The sequence below is a fragment of the Vicugna pacos genome, chromosome 35 (genome assembly GCF_048564905.1).
Source record: "Vicugna pacos chromosome 35, VicPac4, whole genome shotgun sequence".
Taxonomy (NCBI): Eukaryota; Metazoa; Chordata; class Mammalia; order Artiodactyla; family Camelidae; genus Vicugna; species Vicugna pacos.
In genome coordinates, this window is record NC_133021.1 from 20,939,786 (window position 1) to 20,956,526 (window position 16,741).

The window sequence follows — 16,741 nt, forward strand, 5'->3', positions numbered from 1 at the left end:
GACAGGGAAGTTAAGGGGCCAGTAAAAAGTACACCATTAAGTAAATCACCACCTTTAGGAACCGGAGCTTAATGTTGCTGGGGAACTCTGGGAAACAGCCCAGACACATACTGCAGAGTATCCCACTCGAGGGCAGAGAGCGCTCATCCCTCACTGATGGAGGACTTCTCCCAGCGACCGTTACGTCCCCAGCATTTTGGCCTGTCACGTGGCTCCTCACAGCCAGAGTGGATCCTCACAGCCAAAGAAAGTTCCCCGATAAAGAAAGGCAGGTGTTAGCATCTGGAAGTCCAGATGGCATTTATTAGAACACCAATATTATCTGCTACAACTATTAAACACAAAAGCATGTTCAGTTGCCCTGGGAGATTGGAAAATGCAAATTAAAATAACAGATATCAGAGAACCCTGTAATATTTGCAATTATAAAAAGGAATGAAAGACACCACAGGAGAAAAGGCTCTCTTACACTTGGTGGTAGAAATAAGAATTGTTACAACATTTTGAAAAGCAATCTAATAACACCCATTAAAATTGAAAGCATACATATAGATTTTTTTTTTCAGCAATCTCAATCCTGGAAGCTTTAGAAATCCCAGTCATCTTAAAATCCATCTCATAGAAGTAAGTGCAAAAGTCTATAGAAATATATATTCAGGATGACTTTAAAGCAACGTTGTAGAGGATTTTTTTGAAAGCAAATTTCCATTAATAAGAAAACAATTGAAGAAATATTGATGCCTTCATACCATATACAGTTGTGCAGCCATTTAACAATGATTAACTCAGAAGGACTTTCTCAAGGTATTAAGTGTGAAAACTAAAACATAGAGGTGTGTATGTAATTCTCCATTTTAGTAAGAAAAATTTTTCTAAACACTTCATGTGTATGTTTACACAAAAGCCTGAAGAAGGTACAAAAGTTACACAGCAGCTTGTTACCATGGTCACCCAGCTGGTGGGGGGAGAAATGGGGCAATGGCACCATTTAGGAGGGAAAATGAGGGAGGGAGGGGAGGAAAGAGAGGTGTGGTGCTCATGATGAAATAGTATTATGGTATTTATGTATCATTTTCTGTATGTGTGGCTATCAAGAGATATATGAAGGAAATTCAACATTAAATGGTGTAGGTTGATGGGATATCAAGAGATAATTTTAACTTTTTCTTTCATTTTTTAGTATTAATTAATATATTATGTTTTGATTAGAATAAAACAAAACTTTTGTGAAGTAAAAATATCTATCTATCTGTGGGCATGCAGTAAATTTTACTTTCTTTTCTAAGCTGGAATTTCTCAAAAAAAAAAAGATGAATTCTGTGAACTAGTTATTTAGTAGCTGAATTAAGAACTCTGGGATCAAGTAAGTTTAGGAAACACTGAAATCAATTGGAGTTGTATGACTTTATTCTGGAACTTTCAGAACCAGAACAGAACGTGGTACAAAAAGTTTCTTGATCTCATTTGACCACAGAACTCTTCACCCCTGTCTTTCTGTGGGTGAGGAGCACTTTGAAACTCTAAAGTTCCCTGAAACTTCTTTGGGAAATGAAAAACCACTGAAGATTTTTCAGCAAGTGATATATGTTTTAGGAAAATTAATGAAGAGTGGTGTTCTAGACACAAATGCTCTCTTTTCTCAAAGGCTTATATCTGGGTATTTCACAGGCTGAGATCATTAGTGGAACATTTTTTCTCTTCACTTTGATACTTGGCTGTCCCTAGTGATTTGTGGAACTTTGCAACTTTGTGGTTTCCTTATCTATGGAGTAAGAAGAGGAGAAATTAAGTTAATATAAACTATCTGCTAGCATCCACGGTGGGAAAAAGACCTCATGGAATTTCACTGAGGAATTTTGCTATTATTGGTGTGGAAGTGAATGAAGAATCACTCTAGGAGTCAATGAATCGTGTTAAGATGCATTGCTATGAACCCTTTCAGGCTTAGTTTTCAATAGTTCAAAGACTATTTCTACTTATACCTACTTCATAGAAAGGTCGACCTTGAAAGGGTTCTTATCTCTGTAGTCTTTCCTAATCCCTACACATGAAGGAACAAACCTCTTTTCTGAATCTCAAAGTAATTCAGCTTTAAATGTCAGTTCAGGCTTCCAGAAAAGAGATGTCAAGATAGAATTGGAAATGCAAGAGCTATTCATGTTTGATTGAGGCATTGTGCTGTGCACCAGAAACTGACACAACATTGTAAACTGACTGTACTTCAATTAAAAAAAAAAAAGAAGAAGAAATGCAAGAGCTTTACTAGGAGACTCTCCTCTGAAAGGCAAAGTGGTGAGGACAGGAGGCTTCAGACCGAGATTCGAGTCTGGTACCTAGTGTGTGATAGGAGGGGATGGAGGGAGGAGGAAGGAGGACGGGATAGAAGCCCAGCAGTGGGTCCTGTTAACTACCCTCTCTGCAACAGATGCCTTGCAGAAGGAAGATCTGGGCAGCGCACTATGTCTGTCACACTTTATAGCTCATGAGACTTATCTTCCTTTCCATCATTATTAGAATCATTTATTACATATCTTACTTCCCCAACTAGCTTGTTAGGGACTTGGGCATAAGCTCCATATCTGATTTACTCTTGGAAATGTGCAAAGCTGTGATATGCCTGGAGGGACCTAGAGACTATAACAAGAAACAAACGGCCAGTAATTTCTTTCTGCAGGAATAATCACTTCTCTGATACGTAACGCCTTATGGTGGGAAGTCAGGTTTTCCTCGGTGACTATGATTTCTCCGTTGCCTTCAGAACCTTTTGAGGACACAGTTTACCGTCCTGACTGCATGCTCTTATTTACTAGGGAGTTCACCTGTCCCCTAAATCCTTTTCCTTCTTTGACAGTGGTGTGAGGTTAAGCTAGAGTTTATGCCACATTCCCCAATCCACTTGGCCCCAAATTCCATGTGACACTACGCATGTACGACATTAGTTTTAGACATTTATCAACATTTTACTATGAACTTGTTAAGCATTCAAGTTAGATATATAGTTGACACAGACTACAGAAGGCACTCGATAAATATTTCTAGTTTGAATAAACCACATTCAACTTTTCCTTGTACAGGCAGACCTCGGAGATATTGTGGGTTTGGTTCCAGACCACTTGATAAAGCAAATTATCACAAGAAAGTGAGTAACAGGAGCTTTTTGGTTTCCCAGTGCATATAAAAGTTTTGTTTACACTCTAGTGTAGCACTGCACCAAAAACAAACAAAACAATGTACATACTTTAAAACTACTGTATTGCTAAAAATTGCTAACCATCATCTGAGACTTCAGGGAGTCATAATCTTTCTGCAACAAGAACATCAACCATCACTGATCCCAGATCACCACTGCAAAGGATCATAATGAAAAAGAGAATTACCCAAATGTGACACAGAGACTCAAAGTGAGCACATGCTGTTGGAAAAATGGCGCAGACAGACTTGCTCGATGCAGGATTGCCATAAACCTTCACTTTGTAGAAAATGCATTATCCGTGAAGCTAATACAAGCACAATTAAACAAGGCATGCTTGTGCTCACATGGTAGTTGCACCATCTGGTCTGCAAGAGCAGATTGGTGCCAACACACTGGGGCAAGTCAAATGATTTGTCCTCTCTATGATCCTTTAAGAAATACTAGGTCAGCATTGTTGGGGTGTATAGTTAATTTTTCCTTTTTAAGTCAAAATGTAAAAGTTCTTCTTTTAACTCCTAAGAGCTGTCACCCTGAAGGCTTCATGGAAAGAACTGAAGGGTAAGAAGCCATAATTCTTTTTTACAGTCTGGTGTCAATATTACTTATTCTGGTCCAATGGCTCCTCTTCTCACTTACTGTTACTGATTTGCCAGTAACATTCAGCATCAGTTAAAAACACGCAAGTTGGCTTACCTACATTCAAATATACGTATATGTATGGAAAGGAAGGTTTCCTTTGAATTTCAGAATGACAGCAGCACCGCAGGATTAACATCTAGCCTGAGAAAGGAAGGAAGAAGCTAACATTCCATTGAGTGTGATTTTATTTGAAAAGAAACACTTCTTTCATTTCCCAACCCCGTCACTGGCATCACATGCAATTATGAATCCGTAAATATGTTTTAGTTCCCACTAAATCATTTACAACACAGAAGACCCATTTCATAAAAGGGATCTAGGCTAGAATGTTCTTAATTGTCTACAATAAAGATCTATGAGCTGAAATTTATGAATCCTGGGGGCTTGATAAGCAAAAGCCTGAGCAAGTAGAAAGGAAATAGCTCCTCTCTTGCACATATATCGGAGGATATAAAACTGTTCCCACCTCACAGAGGTGAGAATTCCATTTTCCTGTGAACCAAACAGGAATTCTGAGCCCAAAGCAAACCAAAACATCTTTAGAAACCTTCGGAAATCAGAAACTGGAGATTTCTGGACCCCAGATCACTAGTTAGCAGTCTAGAGAGCTTGGTTTAATTCTTAATGAGTCCTAATATGAGGATCTAAGAAATAGTGGTGCCAACTGTTTGACTACCCAGGGTTTATAGCTTGTTAGTGGCATTCTGTGTACAAGGAAGAAGCCTCTTCTGTTATTCGAGCAGACCCATTTCCACATGGCTGTCAGCCTTCTGCATTTGACCAGGCATTCCACAGAGTGCCAACTCTCACCCCTATTAAACTGCAGAAAATAGAAGCTTACATCAAATTGCCATTTCAACCCCTACAATCCCGCTAATCCTTCATCTCGGGAGAGTAGCGAATCTGACTGAACCACAGTGCAAGTTCTTAGGAGACAGTGGTGATTATGAAACTTCTGTCCCTTGATGGCCATTCTCAGCTAAGAAATAATAATCCTTTAAGAAAAAAAGAAGACTGTGCTCCCTTCCTTCATGCCTCAAATATTTGTTTTGCACTTAGTGAACGAAGTCAAAAAACATATTGAGGAAAATCTCTTGATGGCAAGATTGAGCTGAAGACCCACATGACCTGAAACATTATCATTTCACCTCTCATTCTTGAGTCTGATTGAAATGAGCTCTGGAGATGGCGACGCAGTCCCTAGAGGGCCCTACCGGATGGTAAATTCAGATCAAAAGTCATTGTATGTATGAACTGGTGCTGATTTTATGGGACAGCCTGTTTCCATTTAGACAGGTTCAAGCACCAAGGAACAGAATCACTTCCCTCCTCCTTGTTAGATTAAAACTGGAACCATTTTTAAACACATTCACTTGGTGCTCCCCTATTACCCTGGTTTTCCTGGAATCATAAGATCTTTGTTTACTGATGATAGCAAACATTTCACCCTCTGTTCACCTTGCCTTCCTCTTGTAAAACAGAAGTATCATAACTAGGAAACCAGATGGTTTAAAGTGTAGTCCTTCATTTTGTTTATAAAGAATTACAAAGCTCCAACAATAACCAACAACCAGCCTCCAGAATTAAAGCGTCTTCACATGGGGAACCATATAATCTACTCAAGGGGTCTCATATTTCTGCCTATTGATGAATTAAACATTTTTTGCATTTAATTTCTGGGAAATAAACTGGATTTCATGGGAAAATAAATTAACAGAAAGACTTGTAAGTTTTACTTATTTTTTTTTAGCACATACTTGTGTCAGATAAATCCTGAAGGAGAACACCAGTTCACTGAAAAATTATTAAGATCTCTAACAATAATTGCTATGACCACAATGGGCTATCTGTTCATTTAAGATTTACCACACCTGAACAAAGACAGTGAAAGCAGAAGGCAGTGGTTCAAAGAACTGCTGATTCATACTCTACACAGTAGGCTGAGTAGCAAAATGTAACAATGTGAGTTTTGGGTTCACAGGGACCTGAGTTGAAATTCCACTGGTTTCTCCTCTTATTTGCAGTTTTGGCTAAATTATTTACCTTCTCAGATTCTGTTTCCTTATTTTCAGAATGGTGGTTGTAGTGCACATTTTTACAGTGTCTGCTTGGCCTGTGACACACTCTTTTTCAGAGAACAGCCCCCTCGTCCCCTTCTATGCCCCTCCTCAAACTGGGGCATCAGAGGCCATTTTTGGGGCTAATGCCTGGAGTGGATACTTGACCCAGGACCATCGATTTCCTCTCTGTGTATTATTTAGATGGAGTAGCAGTCAACAGGCCTCTGCTGGCAGCTGGAACCAGAGGTTGGTAGGGTAGCCCACGCAAGGAGAAGCAGGAAAAGACAGCAAAGGCAAAAGACACTAGGAGCCAGAGAGGGAAATAAAAGTCCATGTGGTTCAGAACCAGGGATTAAGGACTAAAGAAGTGGCTGTCTTGTTATGTGACAGCTTTCGAGTTCTTAGCTTAACTCACACGTGAGGCCAAATTGCTCTTGAGTGAGATTGTAAATTGCAGTAAATTTCCCTTTTTTGTTTTAGATTTAAAATGAATTTCCTGCCAATAAAAATGAAAATAACCATGCCCACTATAGAAATAGTGGCTATGTATAAGGGTAATGGTGAACATTAAACTGTGTAAGTAAAATGCCAGCTCAGTTGCATTCAATAAATGATGGCTACTGTGATTATGTCACTCTTCCTATGAGCAAGATGGGAATACATTTGCAAAAAAGACAAATATTGGAGAGAGATTTTAAAGTATATTAATAGAGGAAAACCATAGTAAATCGGTAGAAAACGTAATTATAATTTATGCTAGTAACATACTTTCTTAGTAACTCAGAATATTCTTTCTCAATGGCACCGCTAATGGGCCACAGGGATCTCATTTGTGTGTGAGTGCGTGTGTGTGTGCACGTGTGTGCGCGTGCGTGTGTATGAAGATAATACACTTACATCACTTAGTGAATTCAGATTACTATTATAATAAGGGCAGGTGAACGTCTAATGAATATGACATTAGATTTCATTATATGCTTATTCCATTTTATACAATCACTAACTGGAATTACAAAAGTTATATTTATGAATGTGAGAAATTTCAACTAAAATTAAGTAGTCAGCAGCAGCGTTCAGTATTTTAAAATCATGATGTTTGGCCAGCAGCAATTTTCAAAAAATGTCTTCATCTGATCACTTACTGCACAGGGTCCAAAAGCAGGGCCTTCCCCATCTTTCAAGTCACCAGGTTTCTGATCTCGTTCTATTCCCTTCCATCTGTGTCTCCAACCAGCCAATTCTTGCCTGAGATCCTCTCAAATACTTTACTAGATGTAAGTAGTAACTAACACTCCTAATATTCTGCTTTCCAAATTCTTGCCTGAGAGCTAGAGTTGCAGCAGTACTTGGTCTGCTTTCCAAGTTCCTGCAGGGTCAGCTTTGCCAAATGTTTGGTTCTGCCAAACAAGCCTTTCCCGCCTTCCAGTCTGCCGTTTCTGCTTCTCATGGCCTCAAGGTAAGCCAGAAAAGGTGGAGACAAAGAGGCAAGAGAGGAAGCAAAATGAAATTCGTCTTGATGATTGTATCCAGGAAAGAACTTGGGTTTGGTTCCTAACACAAAGAACTGATCAGAAGTACAAACATCAAAGGCTTCTAAAGTTTTTGAAGGAACCAGAGAAATTCTGAGCCCAGAATAAAAGAATGCCCTTGACTGTTCATTCCTTAAGATACTCCTTCATCTCCTCAATTAACACAAGTAGTAAATGGACTTCAAAAGCAACACATCCCAAAGAGGAATTTCTCAATAACCCATTAACACATGCACATATATATATATAGATATATAGGTATATACATACAAATTTACATGAGAGTGTGTGTGTGTGTGTGTGTGTGTGTATGAATATATTTGGGGTTGTCCTCATATGGAGGAAAAGTGTGCGAAAATGATGTCTGATTTTTAGAGACTTCCAACTGCTCACCCAAACCTCCTTCTTTCCTTGACACATTTGTGACATTTCTCTCCCCCCTGTGCAGTTAGGTATGGCCAGGTTACCATGTTGATGACATGTGAAGAAGTGTTAGGTACCATATTTACATCTGGGCCATAAAAAATCCTCTGATCTGTACTCCTCCATGTCTGTTCCCTTTTAGCTGAATATACGTGGATGGACACATTTAGAAATCATGTGTTGAAGACAGCAGAACACAAAATGCAGAGTCAAAGTCTTAGAATAACCGTCTTGGAGGTGAGTTTCCTACCAATCAGGAACACCTGCTCTTGACTTCACAAAAATTAGAAACAAACTTCAATATTATTTGAACCATTATACATTGTGAGTTTCGTTGGTTATACTTGCTATCCTTATCCGAAGTCAGTATTTAATGTTCCCAATTCATTTAATTTTTTGTTGTAATTTTCTGATGAAAGTGAATGTGCTTCATTCATGTCAGAAACCTCATGAAAGGTAAATGGCAAGAAAGTATGTATTTTCTACTTAGCAATAGTCCATGAAATTAAATACCTGGCAAAATTCATTACACAGACATGCTGTTTTTAGACTTTACATCAATGAAAGCACAAAGTATGTTCAGCACATCTTTATTATTATGAAACAAATTCTAAAGTATCAATAATAGGTAGACAGTTATAAGGAAATGATCTATACTGAAACAAATGCATCTTCATAGCTCTTCAAGGATTTAAGCACAAAGTACATTTACTGAAATAGTTTAACAATATTAGATTTATATTTTAAAAGAAAGCAGCAATTAATTTTGTCTCTTACACATATTCATATGTTAAAAACTCAGCCTAATATATCTTTTTTTTCTAATGTCTTTGAAGTCAGTTACTATTCATTTATTTAAAAAAATAACACAAGTATAGGTTTCTAAGACCGATGAGAAGCTGCTCTTATAGTTGGTTACACTGTAAGAAAAATTATGCAGGAGAAGCCGAGGGTACCTACTAAAATTCCTCCACTTGGAAATAAAAAATAGAAGGCAATCATTTATAAACCACAAAAAAGTATGAGACATTTTATAATGTTGTCGTGATTAACTCTAAATGTAATTCCAGATGTCCCTTTAAATACATAACATTGGCTTTATCTCATTAGGACTTAAGTTTATGTATCATAGCTTTTAGGATTTCTTCATTGACACATCTTTGTTTCATGTTTTTAAAGGCTATAAAAAGAATGTATGTGAAATATTAATAATAATTATTATAGAAATAAAGCAGCAATGGTTGCATGTATTGAGTCCTTATGTTCTTACCACTGTGCTCACCACTTAACATAGATCATTTCATCTTTGTCACTAATCACAGCAATATTTTTGGATCTGTCTCCTAAGGCCAAAATAAGTAAAAGCAAAAATAAACAAATGGGATCTAGTTAAATTTAAGTTTTGCACAGCAAAGGAAACCATCAACAAAATGAAAAGACAACCTATAGAATGGGAGAAAATATTTGCCAATGCTATGGCTGACAAGGGTTAATATCCGCCTATATAAACAGTTTATATGACTCAATATTAAAAAAAATAATGATCCAAACAAAAAAATGAGCAGAAGACCTGAACAGACATTTTTCCAAAGAGGATGTACAGATGGCTAATGGACACATGAGAGGATGCTCAACATCACTAGAGAAAAGCAAATCAAAACCACAATGAGACACCACCTCACACCTGTTAGAATGGCCATCATCAGAAAGACCACAAAGAACAAATGCTGACAAGGATGTGGAGAAAAGGGAACCTCTGTACCCTGTTGGTGGGAGTGTAAATTAGGGCAGCCACTATAAAAAGCAGTATAGAAGTTCCTCAAAAACACGGAAAACAGAACTATCATATGATCCAGCAATTCCACTCCTGGGTGGAAAAAAATCAAAACACTAATTCAAAAAGATACATGCACCTCAATGTTCACAGCAGCATTATTTACAATATCCAAGATATGGAAGCAACTCAAGTGTCCATCAACAGATGAATGGATAAGGAAGATGTGGTGCGCACACACACACACACAAACACACACACAATGGAGTATTACTTAGCGATTAAAAAAGAATGAAATTCTGCCATTTGCAGCAACATGGATGGACCCAGAGAATATTATACCTAGTTAAATAAGGCAGATAGAAAAAGACAAAGACTCTATGATAACACTTATATGTGAAATCTAAAAAATAAAACAAATGAATACTTTTTCAATAAAACAGAAACAGACCCACAGATACAGAAAACAAACTAGTGGTTATCAGTAGGGGGAGGGAAAGGGAGAGAGGCAAGATAGGGGTATGGGATAAAGTGATACAAACTGCTATGATTAAAATCAATAAGCAACAAGGATATATTGTGCAGCACAGACAATTATAGCCATTATTTTGTGATAACTTTTAACAGAGTATAATCTGTAAAAATACTGAATCACTATGCTGTACACCTGAAACTAATATTGTAAATCAACTGTACGTCCAAAACAAAAGTTGGATTCCACCTTGCTAAAAAAAATCTTCCCCACAGCCCTGTGGGTAAGTACCATTTACTATAGCTGCACAACTCCAGGGGGTGCCACTCATATACTGGTCCATGTAAATGGTGCCTCTTGGAGTTGTGCAGTGCACAGATTCCAAAGCCACATGTGGTGATTCTGACTTTTATTATTCTCACGTTAGAGATGAGGAAACTGAGGGTCATACAGGGAGAGGAGAAAACAAATTCTTAAGAAAGTAAACCCTAAACCAGACGCTGTCCTTGAGGGGTAGGATTGAAATCAATTCATTTTGAAAAGACAATGGCTGTGCTGCTAATAAGTATTAAAATAATACAATTAAGGTTGGCAAGAGTCTATATCCTCTGCCCATTCCTGGACACGCGCCTTAAGTGAATGGGACAACCTACATCTACTGACCAGCAGCCGGAAAAGTTAGGGCACCTCCTCCGTGTTCCTAGAGCTCTCTGGGCATTTCACTGCATTATACTGTCATTCTTTAACCAGCCAGTCCTCACCCTACAATCTGAATTTTTAGAGAACCATCCCATATTTGTATCCCTAAAAATAGACCATAACAGATATTCTATTAGTTTTTTTTTTTGCAAATTAATGAAAAGGATGTTAGTAGTTACATAGAACAATGGTATATTTAAAAACTGGTTTTCTATCCATCACATTTGAAAACCAAAACCTCAACACATTTCAGAAGTCAGCTGAAAGGGAATTGAGGAAAATGTTACTTGACCGTGAAAGACCGCTTTCTAAACAAATGCCCTTATCATGAAATCCCAGGAGTTGAACTATGTATGGCTATTTGGCAAAAAAACAGTATCGTATATCTCACATTAAGACAAATGTAACAGTAAAAAAGAAAAAACCCAATATGTTCTCTTATTATAGTTAGAGGTCTTCATTTCCTCAAGTTTGGACTAATTTTAGCTCTTAGGTTATTTAGTGTTGAAGAAAAAGTATTCATTTACAGTTTAGAGCCAACTACTTCTAAAAGTTTTGAAGGCAACTTGAAGAAATAATGAGCTGTATCTAAAATTATTCCAAGTGCAATCTTGCTTCTGAAATGTCCCTTGTTTGGGGTTTGTTTGTTCTTGTCTGGGACAAAATACTCTACCCTGACTTCCTAATTATTTTGGAATAAAGTAAAGAACTTTAGAGGTCAGGACAGCACATCCCTGAGATCTCTTCTGAAATGGCAGATTGCTAAGCAGAGGAAAGGAGTTTCACAAATTCAGTGAATCTGATACAGGGTAGAAACACTGGAAACTTAAAGAATATGACAGCTTTAAGCTTTGAGACATTAGATATACGAAAAATACACTGTCTACGCAGGAATCTACCTTACATGAAGTATCTGAGGAAGGACTGATGTTATGGGTAGTGTCAGAAATGCCGTTTCTCGCTATTCATGATTAAACAAAGGTGCTTGGCAGCCCCATATGTCTCTGAGAGTAACAAGCCATACCTCTAAGTGTCTGATATTAAACAGACACTTTTACTGCATATGTACTGAGGAGCTTGGATTGAAAGTCAGATTTGTCACTTGGGATGAATTATGTGGGGAGCTGGGGATGTGTTTTGCCCTGCAGTGGTGCCAATGTTGAGATCACAAAATTCCAGTAAGTTTGTGGCTGGACGCAGGACATTTTAGGAAGTCATGAAGGTCACAATTCACAGTGGTGCCAACATACGTTATGGAGAGGAAGGGAAATATCCCGGAATACATTTCTCGGAGTTCCCTGCTCAAGGAAATAGTTAAAGCAAAATCACTGTTCTGTTGAAAGGGGAGTCGCACTGGGGGAACCATAAATCCTTCCAGTCAACCAGTGGCAAAAATGAGCTCCCTTCATATTTTCTTCGGGTACAGAAGTCAGAGACTTTTGAAGACTCAAGGATTCAGTTTCGATTCACTGCAGTTAACTTTACTGAATAACATTGTGGGAGAGGAAACCCATGGACTCTCATCTCTTACCCAGTTCCCAAATGTACATCCAGAGACCATATAGGCTGTCAAAAAGCAGCTCAAAGTGAATTCTAGTAATACAAATTTTGTGAACAGGTTTTAGACTGCATTTACTGACAGCTCAAAGTAGCACTCACTGGTTGACTACGAAGATGCCAAAGTGCAGCAAAAACTAGAAAACCTTGTTCTCAAAGACAAAATCAGTGCACTGACTCAATGGCTGGATATGTCAATAACAGTCTTGTTCATCGAGATTGGGGAAACAATCTAGGATATTGGTTAAGAAGGAAATTTATTTCCTGAAACCCATTACTACTTACATTGTGCTTGTTCTTAGAAAATACGTACTGACTTAGGGCAAACAATCATATCTTCACTTTGCCCTTAAATCAATAGTTGATTCCACGTGAAGGGTTATATGGGGTACTTATCATGCTATTTCTTCTAATTTTTTGTAAGTAAGTTGAAGCATTTCAAAATAAAAAGTTTTAAAAAAAGAAGTAGTTTTCTGCAGTCTTCTGTGTATTAGCTGTATAATCCAGTTCAAGTTACTTCTTGTTCTGAAATCTCAATGTTCTCATCTATAAAATGAGAATAATACTGGTGACACCCTCAAAAAATTCAATGAAATAATCAGTAACTCAAAAAAGGTAGGAATAACACAAATCTTAAAAAGCTATTTGCTATGTATGCTTGATCATGCATTTTGGTTTTGGCCAGTTAGAAGCAGCTGAGTCCCTATGTGATCCATGATGATAATAAAATATGTTGATGCTTTATTAAGTCATCATCAATGCTCAAAAATATTCAATTTTTTAAAAAACAAACATTATAAAGCAATCTATTATTGAAGTGGCCTGTTTAATTATAAAACAATTATACAGGTCCAGAGATATTTATTAAATGAACTGAATGGATTGGAAATTTATCAGGCATGAAAAATTACTTTGAAACTATGCAATTTTTAGCAGTTTCTAAAAAAAAAAAAAAACCCCCAGAAAATACAAAAACAGGAAGCAATGTTTCCTTAAGTTTTCCTAGATACAGTTGAAATGTTAATAATTGCTTTCAGCATTTATAGACAATGAAGCCATTTACTATTATCACTATGCCAAGGTGGTGGAAGAAATATTTTACCAATAGAGAAAATAACTTTCAATACCTTCTCTTGAGTAAGCTGATGCCAGCATTATATTAAAGATCAGTGCTCTTTTTCAGATAATGGATAACTTTTCTTATCCTTATGAGAGCTATAATTATTCTAGCAATTTCAGTGTCTACCTTTAATTCTACCTAGAAATACTCTGCCAGACTGGCAATAGTTAAATACGCTAAAAGTTAAAATGATAGGTTGCTCTGCCTTTAAAACACTGAACATACTAATCTATGACAGTATTCATGGGACAGGGACCTCTATCCACATTTCTTAGCACAGGAAAAGGAGGAGATTAAATATATTCAAAGACCCCAATAGAAAGCTGATATTAGATTGGACTGGGGCAGTACCAGAATTGATCACACAGCCTTCTAATTATTTCATTGTCTAGAAAGGTTCACATTCAGAAAACAAAATCCATTCACCATGGAGACAAAAGTATTTAAAAGCCAAGAAATTCTCATCAACTTCACACTCCAGTAGGACCAGGTACCACTGTTCTCCTGACTCTCAGAGAGGTAAAATAGAGTATCGCTAAGTTTTCAAAACCCAGACTTCAAACTTTTGACTAAGTTATATGGTTTATAGCCCCACCAAATCCTGTTTATTAAATTTTAACTTCCAAGAACCAGGTGACCACATATGTTGCCATCAAATTGGACACTTACGAGTACAAAGAGGGATAAACTAGGACCATCTGGGCCAACCAAGACATAATGATTAAAGAATAAACTTTCAGGGGGGAAGGTATAGCTCAAATGGTACAGCACATGCTTCACATGCATGAGGTCCTGGGTTCAATCTCCAGTACCTCCTCTAAAAATAAATAAAACAAACCTAATTAACCCCTACCCAACCAAAAAAATGTATGAGTTTAAAAAAATAAAAGAATAAACTTTCAATGAGAGCCTTAGATGGCAAATGAAAGGAAGCTTTCTCTTCAAAAATGTTTATTACTAGACTCTATGACTGGAACTACTCTGGGGTTGCTCATATACAAAGAATTCCATGATTCTTGGAAGAGTAATTTGGGTAAATACCTAATGGGTAAATATTGTTCTGGGAAGCCATCAGGTTTGAGTTCTTTAGACAAAGTTGTTAAAATATCACTCTATTTACCCAAAGATCAGTAAGCACAGAAAGTCTCCTCTAAAGGAAAAAGTCTTAATAGCGATTCCTCAGACTTCACACATGAGCAAACATTTCATTTCACACATCTGATGAAAGTGAATCAAGTCATTGTCTTACAAGTAAAACAAATTAGAGTGCGGGGTGGGTGGAGGGGTCCTACATATTACATTTTGATTAATACAGAAGAGGGATCGGTGCCTGAAATGAAAGCGAAAAATGTGCCACTCATGTAAGAACTGTTTCTGGAATGAACACATTTAGTGCCCAGTAACTTATTTTACCAAAAAAAAAAAAAAAGGTACAGAGTGTTTTTTCTCTGTTACCAGCAGGACGGCATACTAGCAAGCTTCAGGGCTTGAGAGAAAGACTATGGGATTTGGAGTCAGAACTACTTGGGCTCAATCTCAAGTTCAGTCACTTGGTAGATGAGTGAGACAGGGAAAACTGTAGCAAATACTGTTAGATGCCCATCCAAAATCCTCCTTTTCTTCCTCCTTCCCAACAAAACTCTGAATTCGCTCAGGTACACGCTTGTCCCCCTTGAAGTCCACGCTTCCCAGCAATAGGATTGATTATAAAGGTTAACTCCAAATTCCCTTTATTCCCTCTGTCAATGCTAGGTTCAGGTATGCCCATGTGACCATTCTGAGCCAAAAAGAAACAAGGAGGGGTTGGCTGGGACTTTGGGGAACGTTCTTCCTCTTTCTTCTGGGACAGTGTCAAGAAGAGACGCTCTCCTCTTCTCTGGACATGTTCAGATGTATAAATGTACATGTATGAGGCCTGCATGTGATGCTTTTGTTCAAAACTAGTCTTAAGATGAAGTTAACACAGAGATAAGGAAGCCAGACTAAGACTCTAGCAGGGAAATGAAGCCAGAACCAAAGTTCTCAGACTGTGCTATCTCTGGACTTCCAGATCGGTGGTCAAGAATTCTACATGTGTTAAGACAGTTTGATGGGGCTTTTGGTAATTTTCACCAGAAGGCACTTTGATCTTTGAGTCATTTTCTTATCTGTGAAAATCAGACTGAGAGCTACATTACCATCTTGCAAGAATTCATAATACATGTAAAGTTTTAGGCACAGTGACTGGTGCAATTCAAGCTTTCAATAAGTGGTATCAGACTTGCATCGCTGCTTGCCTGGCACACTGAGTACCTGCTGTTAACCTTGCTAATAATTAACTTTGGCAAATCTTTAACAATTTCTGATTGCTCACATTTCCATATAAAAGAAAACAGGGGATATTTAGCCTCCAATGAACACATTGTTATAGCTGAGGTAACGATTCTAAGTCTCCTTGAGGTACCAAAAGATGAGGAACAGAAAAATGCTGCATTGGTATTTTACCGCATTTCACACACATATATGTGCACATACCTCAAAGGCAGATGAAATAGAATCAGGCTGATAAAAGACATTAATTTATCGCATTAAATGCTCATTTCAAAAAGAACTCAGGGGAATTTTACACATTGGATACTTCCAAAAAAGTTAAAACTTAGAACTTATCAAGAAGAATAAGGTGATTAAAAAAGATCCAATGTAATGAAGGTAAAAGTCTAAAATTTAAAAATGTTAGATAACCTTTTTTTTCCAAACAAAACACCATCAATAATAATGAAACTAAAGAGAGGATACAATACTGATTAAACACATAGGCTTTGGGTATACAACCTAAATTTGAAAATGGGCTCTGACATTTGTATACTGTATAACTTTGGGCAAGTTTCTCAGCCTTTTTAGCCTGTTTCTCATATATAAATTGGAGATAAACTTTGGTTTTAAATAAGATAACTGTAAGCCAGGTTCTTGTGTAATGGTGCCAAGTGTAGAGTTAAGCACTTAATAAAATATTTTAATTATATTCTTATAATAAAATTACTTCCATGGGATCTCACTGACTTCTGGTAGTCTATTATAGAATGCTGGGTTTAAAAATACAGGCTCAAATATCAGATAGGCAAAGGGAAATCCTCAAAGATACCTCCAGCAACTCCAAGAAAACACAGGTGACAAACACTATAAAAATATATCACATGGGAATTTCTCTTTCTGCATAAGACGGTAACAAGGACTTGATTTAACTGTCTATTTGAAAAACTAAAAAGCAACAGCAGACAAAATGAGTGAAATAATGG

General features: G+C 37.3%; 1 protein-coding gene across 1 annotated transcript in view; it reads right to left on the bottom strand.

Moving 5' to 3' along the window:
* ST8SIA6 (ST8 alpha-N-acetyl-neuraminide alpha-2,8-sialyltransferase 6) overlaps positions 1-16,741 on the bottom strand; it is a 137,474-nt gene that overhangs the window by 935 nt on the left and 119,798 nt on the right. The window lies entirely within an intron of this gene.